Source organism: Acanthisitta chloris, unplaced genomic scaffold (assembly GCF_000695815.1).
Source record: "Acanthisitta chloris isolate BGI_N310 unplaced genomic scaffold, ASM69581v1 scaffold1509, whole genome shotgun sequence".
Classification (NCBI taxonomy): domain Eukaryota; kingdom Metazoa; phylum Chordata; class Aves; order Passeriformes; family Acanthisittidae; genus Acanthisitta; species Acanthisitta chloris.
Window position 1 is genome coordinate 106,682 of NW_008692885.1, and position 11,563 is coordinate 118,244.

Consider the following 11,563-nt stretch of genomic DNA (forward strand, 5'->3'; position numbering starts at 1 on the left):
GACAGTCCCAGCTGCAGCTAGCACCTACATGGTCATTGGCACTAACAAACTTTCAATATAAACTTAGCAAATTAGAGTCTGTGTGAGAGGTGCTGGTTTTGCCACTTATCTCTGCCCTGAAAATGGGTGTAGGGCCTTGTCTAGTCAGGGTTACACACAGAGGACAGTTAGAAAAGGTCTCTGTATTGTTTGTATCCTCTTCCAGCAATGCCTGAAATGCAGATTCCTATTAAACAGTAATGAGAATGTCAATTTGCACTATTCATGCTATATTTTGCATTCACAGGGATTATGGGTACGTTTAGCAAAGCTGTAATTACAGATTATCTCAACCAGAAAGAAGTGATAGCCTCTCATTCACATGAGTGCACAGGGCAACAACATCTTTTGCATTAAATCTAGGCTCCTGCTTTCAGGCAGAGCTGTTGGGTGATTTTTGTTTCTGCCATTAATCCTTTTACCACCTTTTGGATACGAAGCCAGTTAACCCAAGAGTACAGTTTAAAATGGGAGGCAGGTTGATGAACTGCAGTGTCAAGTTTATGACCTGGAAGCTGCAGTTCCTCTGAGGAATGTAACTGCAGGCAGTGACAGGTTGTGAGCTATGTGTCCATGTCTCTGAATCTCTCCATAACCTTTGAAGCAATAGGCAACTTAAGCCAAATACATAAGAGGAGAATACCTCCTCTGTAATAAAAGCATTTAGGTAGGGGAGAAAGACCTGAAACAACCTTCAGGAAAAGTTGGACAACTCAAAAGCCATATATATACCTTTTTTACACCACAGCTGTTGAAGCAGCACAACACACTGACTCTACAGCTAGTAACTTTAAACCAAAACACATGTTGCCTTTTGCTTTGTAGGGATATAATGGGAAATAAAAGGGGAGCTGCATTTAGGGGAGGAAGCAATTGGGTAGGGAAGGATCCCAAGTGGTAGGAAATCAGACTTCAGTAGTGGGTCTGGCCTTGAAACAGTTGACTTAGAAATCATGTGGGGCAAGCAAGAATATATCCTTGTAATTCCATTAGATACATGTCTATGACTGCTAGGGGTTTAACAGGCTCTCAGGACAGCAGTGAGTGCTTTCTAGCCTTTAACTAAATGAGCCTGTAACTTAAACCTTTCACAAAAATCTTTCTTCCCAGCTGTTTGATTTTTAAATGTCAAGCTTTATGTAATTCATGTAGTTTTAAAAGCCTGATTAGAGACCCTCAGAAAATTTGCAGATGACACCAAATTGAGGGGTGCAGATAACAAACCTGAAGGATGGGATGTCATCCAGGGAGACTTGGACAAGCTCGAGAACTGAACATCATGAGGTTTAACAAGACCATGTGCAAGATGCTGCACCTAAGCCAGGGCAACCCCTGATACCAACACAGGCTGGGGATGAACAGAACAAGAGCAGCTCTGCCAAGGACCTGGGGGTGCTGGTGGATGAGAGGCTGGACATGAGCCAGCAGTGTGTGCATGCAGCCCAGAAAGCCAATTGCATCCTGGGCTGTGTCAAAAGCAGCATGGCCAGCAGGTCCAGGGAGGGGATTCTGCCCCTCTACTCCACATTGGTGAGACCTCACCTGGAGTGCTGCATCCAGCTCTGGGGTCCTCAGCACAGGAAGGACAACCTGGTGGAGTGAGTCCAGTGAAGGCCACAAAGGTGATTAGAGGGATGGAGAACCTCTCCTGTGAGGAAAGGCTAAGAGAATTGGGATTGTTCAGCCAAGAAAAGGCTTTGAGGTGACCTAATTGCAGCCTTCAGTACTTGAAGGGAATCTACAAGGAAGATGGAGAAGGACTAGTTACAAGAACATGTAGTGATAGGACAAGGGAGAATGGCTTTAAACTAAAAGAAGGTAGGCTTAGATTAGATATTAGGAATAAATTCTTTACTGTGAGTGTGGTGAGGCACTGGAACAGGTGGCCCAGAGTTGTGGCTGCCTCGTACCTGGAAGTGTTCAAGGCCAGGTTGGATGGAGTTCTGAGCAACCTGATCTAGTGAGAGGTGTCCCTGCCCATGACAGGGGGGCTGGAACTAGATGATCTTTAAGGTCTCTTCCAACCCAGACCATTCTATTGTTCTATGATTCTACTCCTACCTACCTGAAGCTGCTGTTTTCCTCTGTGTTACCAAAATCCTACTGTCAGTGTGAAAATGCATGCAGAAAAATTGATGGGCAATACCTAATTCCTAGTAAGTTAAGTAAACAGAAAAAAAATTCCAATGATCTTGCAAGGTGCATTTCTATGCTATGAAGAATATAAAGTACTACAAATTTAATTATAGTTTCCTTCTGCAGGAAAATATTTGTAGTTCCTGCCACAGGTAACTGAGAAATGCTCATTAGCACACTGCTGAAGACAAGACATGAAGCAAGTATGGGAAAATAAAGAACATGTCTTTAATTAATGCACAAATATGCTTGGTTTCTCTGGCTTTAAACCAGTCAGTTTAGTTCAGGGGAGAAGCTGGTGCAAAACTTGTAAGTCACATTGATGCTACTGAGTACAAGGCAAGCAGCTGTGACAGAAAGGAGACGATTTATTTTTCTTCCTGCAGTAAGTTACCATTGTTAAAGATGATGCATAGCTGGAAAAATTGGCTGAGAAGCTTGGATTTCTCTATGCTCAGCGTAGGAGCTCAATCAAACTACAGACACTTAGTCTGAAATGTGCTAAAACTCTGCAATGTATTGTTGCTACCTTTTAACTTGTGATATTTTATTCCTATGTCTGTAATATTAGATGGATGTTGTGAGGTCTGGGATTTTTTCCTTTCAAAGACACACGAAGACTGAAGATGTGTTGTCCCATAACACAAGCAGTATAAGAAGTAATTTTCCAGGTAAGAAGTCAATAGCTATATTATTAAATAGGTATATTATTTTTTAGGCATTAATACTAGTACTTCTGATAAGGCAGTCCAGACTTGCATCATGTAAATATTTGCCTTTGTTCTGCCAATTGACAGGGATGACAGAAATAACACAGACACCAATGGAAAGAATAGGCTTATTTTACTATTGGTGTTTTAAGAGAATAGAAAAAATGAATAATATATTTACACATAAGGTTAGTTTCCTATGGTCTAATACAAACAACAGCAAAGACAGTAAGAAAGTTAATGCACCTAATCATTACTACACACAGGAAATAACAGTGGTTAATAAAGATACATCATCAATTGCCCTAATACTTTATCATCATCCAGACCCGCAGTCTCTGGGGAGCCCCTGGTTGCAGTGAGGGTTTGGAGAGCCTTTCCCAGCAATTGGGAAGTCCTACTCAGTGTGTCCACTCGTAGGTGAGGTGTCCAAAGTCACTGCAAGAGGCTCCAGCTTTTACAGGCCAAATTAGCAAGTGAAAAATAACTTGCAGTTTCTTATCGTTTGTGCGGATAACACCTGGTGGTTCTCCCCTCTGACCAAGCAAGGCCAGGGCTCGGCCAGAGCCCAGGACACGAGTGGTAGAGTTTCCTAAGATGTATTGCAGACAGGGCATGACCTTGGAAATATTTCACAGGCAAATATATAGCCTGTACCAAGGCTGTCTAAAAGATATCTTCCAGAAAGCCAAACGGCCTAGGACAGATATATAGCCTATGCAAAGGTTATCTACATCTATGTTCTACATTAAGTGCTTTAGTTAATTAACACAAGGAAGCACTATTCATAAGGAGTGCAGGATTCATCTACAAGTCAACTCTGGCTTGAGCCTACTGTCGAAGCCATAGCATTTCAGTCTTTGCTATTAATTTGAGTTGCACTGTGCCACCAACATGACTTCAGGCCTACAGCATTTGGCCAAATCTATGTGTATAGACTAAGATTTCAGCCAGTTTGTAAGAATAATCCTTAGATTAGCAGAGTGAGCCATGTCCTCTAGGCTTTTTCTCCAGTCCTTCCCTTCCATTTTCACATCTTTTCAAATCACCTCCTCTTCATTCTCCAACGAACTAGGTCATGGCCTGTCTCAGTAATGTAAAACAGTTGCTGCACTTTCTTCTGGGCTCATGTGATGCTTGTGTCCTCTCAAGCTCCTGCTTCAGGATGCATGGACATCTGATGCATCTGACCAGACTGGGCAGTTGTGCACCCTGGGCAGCTGCTAGCTGCTCTTCTGCTGCTTCACTCTTGGACATGCACCCTGAAATCATTCCAGAAACAGCTAACCACAGCCAACATCTCAGATCACATCTGAGGAGGAGGAGCCTTGTCTCAGTTAACAAATCAAGTGCAGGATTACAGCTACAGAGCAAAAACACCCTCACCTTTTTACCTAAAGTTAGTGGGAAAGGTTAACATAGGGTTAAGAAGTGGTATAGCCACACCACATTGTATGCAGATACTAATCAGGGCTAAATCACATCAAGGCTGGTGGAAAGCACTGCCTTTGAGTCAGTGGGAATGTTTCTCGTGGCTGAAGGGTTGGTATTGAAGTGGCTGCATCTCTGCTTTTCAGAAACCTATGAAATTGAAGACTGGAATTCACTAGGGAATTTAGTACCACTGGGAATGGATCATTAACACTTACCTACACCTTTTAATCTTGGCTTTCAACAGGACCAGAAAAGTCAGAGTTGTGGGGAAGATAGTCACATATAATGAAGTAGACTTGGGACAGCAAGAATTTTCTGCTTCTCTGAGATGTCTCCTGCTGGAGGAATGAATGCTGATACACTCATTACTATGAACTGAAAGGGCATGGGGTGAGCTGCAAAAATTGCAGATAGTTGGGTTTTGCAAGCAGTTGCAACTATCTGCAAATAGTTTCTGTTCTACGTTGTGTCAAGATATGATCCATGAAGTGCTTTTTCCAGACTAAACAATGTATTCAACTAGTACTATGCTGAGTGTTCACAACTTGGGGTTTATTTTTATTTGGTTTTCTTTTCCTCCTTTCACCCAATACTTTTCTTAGAGGTCAGAAACAATAGTTTTTGCATTTACTTAAGTTCTGCTTTAACTCTGTGTTGTCAATAACTCTCCAAGTTCTCAGGCTGAGGTGCAGAGAAACAAGGTTTCAGCATTACCAGAAAAAGCCTTCAAGTTTTGATTTAAGAAGCCGCAATGTCATAGAAGAAAACACTCAAAAGACCAAAGACAGTAAGTAATGATGGCATTGGTTGATATGGTTGCAGAATGAGTAAATTCTTAGCTAGTTTACACGTTGTGATTTGTGTATCTACCCAGGCAGGTTTCATGTGGACAGTAAGTCAAATCCCTTTGAAGATATCTCTTTAAGAGCAAGGTGACAGTATGTATGACTAGTAAATGGGGGAGAAAAAGTTCCAAATGTTCCAAAATTCCCTAAGCAAAGGGAGCAGGATGGAGGTATTTAGTTAGCAATGGTCTAAGAAAGAAGTTTGAGTACTGTGCCATGGCTGGTGACACATTAGATGTTACTCATGCTTTCAGGTGCCCAGCAGATGGGAAGAGAGAACACCAGATAGGCTATTACTACACCTAAATGAAAAGTTCCTCCCTACTGTCTTCACAGAGCTACAGCAAGAAAGGATGGTCCAGAAGTAAACCAACATGTACTTTTTAATCAGTCCAGGTAATTTTAGAAAATGCTAGTAAACTGGCAACCTTGAAGTAAGACAAGAATAATCTATACACAAAGAAAAGCAGTAACACTCCAGTGCTGTGCCTATATACTTCAACATACCTGGATCAACATACCTGGTTCAATACCAGCTCCAGTCAATTAATCTGCTAATCCATTTTAGGTACTGGGTGATGCAGATCCTCCTGAGCAAGAGCAGCACTGCATGTCCTCCCTCCACAGACAACGCAGCACAGTGCAGAAAGGCAAGGACATCAGCCCAAACTAAAAGGCTTCTTTTGATTGTGGTAACCTTGGAACATGGTGGTACAAAACATAGCTAAGTGCTTAGAGCAAAACCATTGATGCCTGGTGCTTTATTTGTTTGGGTTTTTTTAAACTGCTTTCCTATTGCAACCCCTGCCCACCACATCCTGCCCAATGCAGAGCTCTCACCCCCAGAGGCTGCTGCTTGTACACTAAACCTTTCAAGCCTGTTTAAAGATGACTCATCAAAAGTGTTGTCTCAACCTTCCCTAGCACCTTCCCAGCCCTCCCCCTAGAGAGAGGAAGAAGTGCAGCTCCTTCCACAATGCTACACTACCTAGAACTAAACAAAAAAATTCCTAAGTTTATCTGCGTTATCTTGCATGGGAAAAAAAAAAGCTTGCTTTTATAGCCTAGACAATAAAGGACTCAAAGTGTCTTTCAGAGATGTGTCAGAGTATTGCAGCTTTTAATCAGTTAGAATCCTAAACTATGTGACTTCTGACATCATCTATGTCCCCGGATGCTTGTGAATATGAATAATCAAACATTTCAGCACTCTTTTTATAAAGAAGACCTAGAATTAAATGTAGGCAAACCTTAACAGCATTGCATTGTTTAAACACTGATTAAAAGAACTCTAACTTCTGTTAGAAATGCTGCAGTATGAGGAGAATAAGGCTGAATTACTGGAACAAGCTTGCTGCTGCATCAAAACAAGGCGCAGAATGCTGTGGAATCAGTAATCAGATAGCATGAGCTCTTTTTAAGGTATGCCATAAATGAAGGACGAGGTGACTATCCAAGGTCAGTTGTCACTAGAGAAGCCATCAAATCTGATTTTAGCACAGTCTAGGAACCAGATGCCAATTTGGAAGTAGAGCAGTTGCATCACTTACGTGCCATTGCAGGAGCAAAGAGGAAAGGGCTGTCTCCATCTAAGTACAGCTCCTTGTTAAAATACTTCAAGTATTACACAATATAGCAAAATTCAAAGACTACTTTTGAACAAATGCTATACCTACAGAAGATTACCTTCCAAGAACAACAGTATCACAAGACTGGTATTTTAGGGATAAACAATTGTGCATAGACTTTTAGCACTGCATAGTAACAAAACAGATTCACTCCTTAAGTGCATGCAGTAGATGAATGGTTTTCTGGAAGGTGATTTTAAGCCCATCAGGAAGCTCTAGGCTTCCTTCATTTCCACACAGACTTTCCAGAAATGCCATAAAATCTTTTTCAATTTTCCATAATATGAGACTGAGTTATGTCAATACACATTCACACTTCATTCACTACCCACATAAGCATCAAGGCCAGGATGTGAAACTGAGGTTTCTTCCTCAGAACTGGTTATCATATAAATCAGTTGGCAACCACAGAACTGCACACCCTCTGTTCCCTTGCTCAAGCATACTGACAGTTATTCCCTAGCAAATATCCTCCTCTTGCTCATGTGAGTACTGAAGGAACTGTCAGATGGAGCTGCTAAGCCACTATCCATCATATTTGAGAAATCTTGAGTTCACTTTAGTTACCACTGACTAGAAAAGGGGAAATGGAACCCCATTTTTCAACACCAAAAGACAACCCAGAGAAGCACAGGCCTGTCAGTATGTTTGAACAATAAACACCCACAATTGAATGCACCCTCAGTGAGTTTGCTGACCTGTGATGACACTACACACCAAGCTAAGTGGTGCAGTCCACACGCTGGAGGGAAGGGATGACATCCACAGAGACCTTGAGAGGCTTGAGAGGTGGGACTGGGTGAACCTCATGAAGTTCAGCAAGGCCAAGTGCAAGGTCCTGCAGGCAACCCCAAGCACACATACAGGCTGGGCAGGTAATAGATTGAGAGCAGCCCTGAGGAGATCTTCAGGGTGTTGGTGAATGAGAAGCTCAACACGAGCTGGCAGTGTGCACTTGCAGCCCAGAAAGCCAAACCACATCCTGGGTGGCATCAAGGGACGTGTGATCAGCAAGTCAAGGGAGGTGATTCTCACTCGCCATTCTGCTCTTGTGAGACCCCACCTGGAGTACTTCATCCATCTCTCAGGTCCTCAGCATAAGGATGTGGATCTGTTGGGAGTGAGTCCAGAGAGCGACAACAACGACCAGAAGGCTGGAACACCTCCCCAAGATGACAGGCTGATAAGAGATGGTGTCGCTCAACCTGGGGAAGGCTCCAGGGAGGCCTTTAGGCAGCCTTCTACTACCTAAAGGGGCTACTAAAGACCTGGAGAGGGAATTTTTACAAAAACATGTAGTAATACCAGAAGGGGGAATAGATTTAAACTCAAAGAGGATGGGTTTAGATTAGGTATTAGGAAGAAATTCTTTACTGAGAGACACTGGAACAGATTGCCCAGAACAGCTATGGATGCCCCATCCCTTGAAGTGCTCAAGACCAGGCTGGATGGAGCTTTGAGCAAGCTGTTATGGCAGAAGGTGTCCCTGCCCAGTGCAGGGGAGCTGGAACTGGATGGTCTTTAAAGTCCCTTCCAACTGCAACCATCCTATACTTCTGTACAATAGGAAAAGGATTGAGACTCAGAGCAATATCTTTCTCATGGAAATTCTAACTGCCTCTGTGGTGGAATCACAGACAACAGCCCCTCTACCTGACATCCAGTATTACAAACTTTGCTGTTGGAAAAAGGGGTATTAAGCCTTACAGGTTATTGCAAAGGGAACAGTTAATAAATGCCTTATTGTTCTTTAGCTTTAAGTGGCAAACAAAGTTAAGCTAACATGGAAAAACACAACCTAAATGAAAATTCTTTTGAAGATGATTCTAAATTGTTGGTTTTGTTGCACATACCAAATACCAAACCTCCATTCCTATGGAAAACAACTCTTACCTCCAGAAAGTCTCCCTGTCCATGGCAGGGAGATTTGGGACTAGATGATCTATAAAGTCCATTCCAACCCCTAAAATTCTATGATTCTATGAAAGTCAGCAAGCACACAGTCCCCTCTGGGACTGCTCACATTAAAGAAAGTTTACAGGCAAAATTCCATTCAACAGATTTTATTTATCAATTTGGTTTTGTGATTACAACTGCTTCTTTTTTTTTCCACTGAAGACAAAATACAAACTTTTACAGCAACACTTGCAGAGAACATTCATAAGGTAACAGCTTGATATTTGTACAAGTTGGCTTCAAGAAAAAGCCAGAAAACTTGAAGTCACTACAATTCAGTGCCTAAAATTGATTGAGGGGCAGATACAACTACAGATCTATGAGCTACCTTCCACTTCAAAACACAAGGCCAAGAAAAACTGCAAGTTGTTACTTCAGGTTTTTTTGCTAGGAACACATCACAGATCAGCTGATACTGCCATTTCACAAAGGAGTAATTACTTTCCACAGTGAGGCAGCCAAGCACATGGTGAAGACGTATAACCCAGCCTCCCCTCCCCCCAGACAGCTAAAAGGGAAACTATTCGAGCCACAGCTCTAAGCTGTGCATTTATACCTTCTTGGCAAGGCTGATGAGCAAGCAGTGTGTAGTGCAGGCCTTCCAGAACGTGACTAAATTGACACAGCACAAACTTGAGTTTTTCAGCTAGGTATCTGTACATGTCAGAGATCCTGGGTTTCCTAGTCTTGGAAAATAGCAATTGCTGGCACCACAAAAAATTCAGTAACTAAGGCAAGGTATCCCTTCTACCCTTTTAAACAAAATTTGAGGCAAACAATTAAGCAATTTTAAGGCACTTTAAATATTATTTTTAGTTTGCTTTATCAGCAGCCTAAAACAGGATCAGCGTAGCTCATGAATAAGCATTTCAGCAACATTTTACAGAGCAACAATTTTTTTTTGGTGGCAATGTCTTCCATGCTATGAAGTGTCCTTTAGGACCTTTCTGTAAGTTTCCCAAGAGAGCCCTTTGAGGCCAAAAATTATACACCAGGCATAGTTTGCTTTGCTGAGCTGAAGGCAAACTGTCAACATTTCAGAAGAGCATTTTACTCACTTCAAAGCACAGAATATGAGTTCATGGATATCTTTTAAAACAAATAAATGTGACAAAATAGTTCTTCGATAGGGAAAGGACAGATTTAAGTGATTTAATAATAAGGCCAAGGATATACCATCTAACTCATGCACATACTGTTGCTGGAAACTGGCTGCTCACTGCTGTTTTCAAAAACCTGAGCTGATTGTCTTAGTTTTGTTTAGAAAACCAAAAGCTAATGAACTCAAAGTTACAGTACTGGTGAGTAACCTCTGTATTTTGTAGCAATTTGAGTTTTCTATGCAGCACAACACAAACAATGCCATTCAAACTAAAAGAGCACAAGAAAGCAACAAACTGCACTTTCAGTTTCCATGTGCAGTGCACTTAAGTTTGCTTCATATTTTAAGTTTCACTGCCAGGACTATCATATGCACTGATGCTATCATTTTGATTTGGGTGCCAAACTCCAGTCAAGTCAGAGCTAGTAAGACAGTGCTACAGATTATCCCAAAACTGATGATCAAGGGATATCATCAGAAGCTAATGCATTATGTGCTACATCCACCACTTGATTTTATATTTACTTTCATTTTTCCCGTGGGTTTATATTCACAGGTGCTCAAGTCAGTCTGCATTGGAGATAACGTACCTTTGATACTCAGATCTCAAGGCTAATCCAGCCAGAAAAAAAATACTATTTGGCTGAATAGATTTCCTTAACCAGTTCACTGCAGGGTGACACAACCCTGATGCGAGGAAGTGGGGAAAGAAAAAGGGTGTAGCCTGCAGTCCCAGGACTACAGCAAACCTGACTAGGATCAAATCAGCAGATCCTCTGAACTATACTTTAGCAAGCAGACATACAGGAGGGCAAAAAAAGAAAAAAAACAACCACCCAAACTCCTGAAATTAACTGCAACAAGTTTAAGAACTGTTTGAATAAGTAAAAAACTTCAGGATTTCCCAAACATCAGTACTTCAAGTATAACTGAGCTGTTGCCTTTTCATCCAGGGAGTGAACTGAATTTTATCACTAGTTGTATGCTTGGTCTTTGTTAGCCAGAACAAAAAGTAAACAAGTCACAGCTTCTGTTTGCAGCTGAACATTTCTGTACCATGAGCCTCACTCTAAAACAAGGTCAATAAGGAACAAGTTATTCTAGTGAAAAAAATATTACACTGGAATGCACAAGTCACATGTATTCCATTTTCCTATGTAAAGCTAGTACTTAAAAGTTTTATTTATCTTTGAGATAGGTGGGACACTCTTACAGCCTACTGAAATTTAGTCTTTTAAGGCACTAATACTCATTTCCCCTTTAGAAGGATTACCCCTACACATCCACCCTCAACGTTAATTGGAAAGGGCATCGGAATCCTGTTTGGAACGAACTATTTTATGAGGCAACTTTTATTTTTGTGCTAAAAAAAAGGGTTATGTTGTTCTGCTAAGAAATGATCTAATTCTACATTTTCATCCAACTTTCTAGCAGCATGCTGCAAGAGCCATAAGCTAGTATAAATGCTATTTCACTCCCTGAAGTCAGTCACCAATAATTCACATCTTGATAAAACTGAAGGGATACTGTTTGAAATGTTGATTAAATTTAGCCTTCACAATAAGTCATCAAGAGATTGTCTACTCGACAGTGTTGCCACTGAATAAGAATCTCTGAACGTCTACATTTGGCATATCAAAAAAAAGTCCCACAGCAGCCGCCACTAAAGGAAAATAAAACAGCCATTAGAACCCATGCAGCATATTGCAAGTA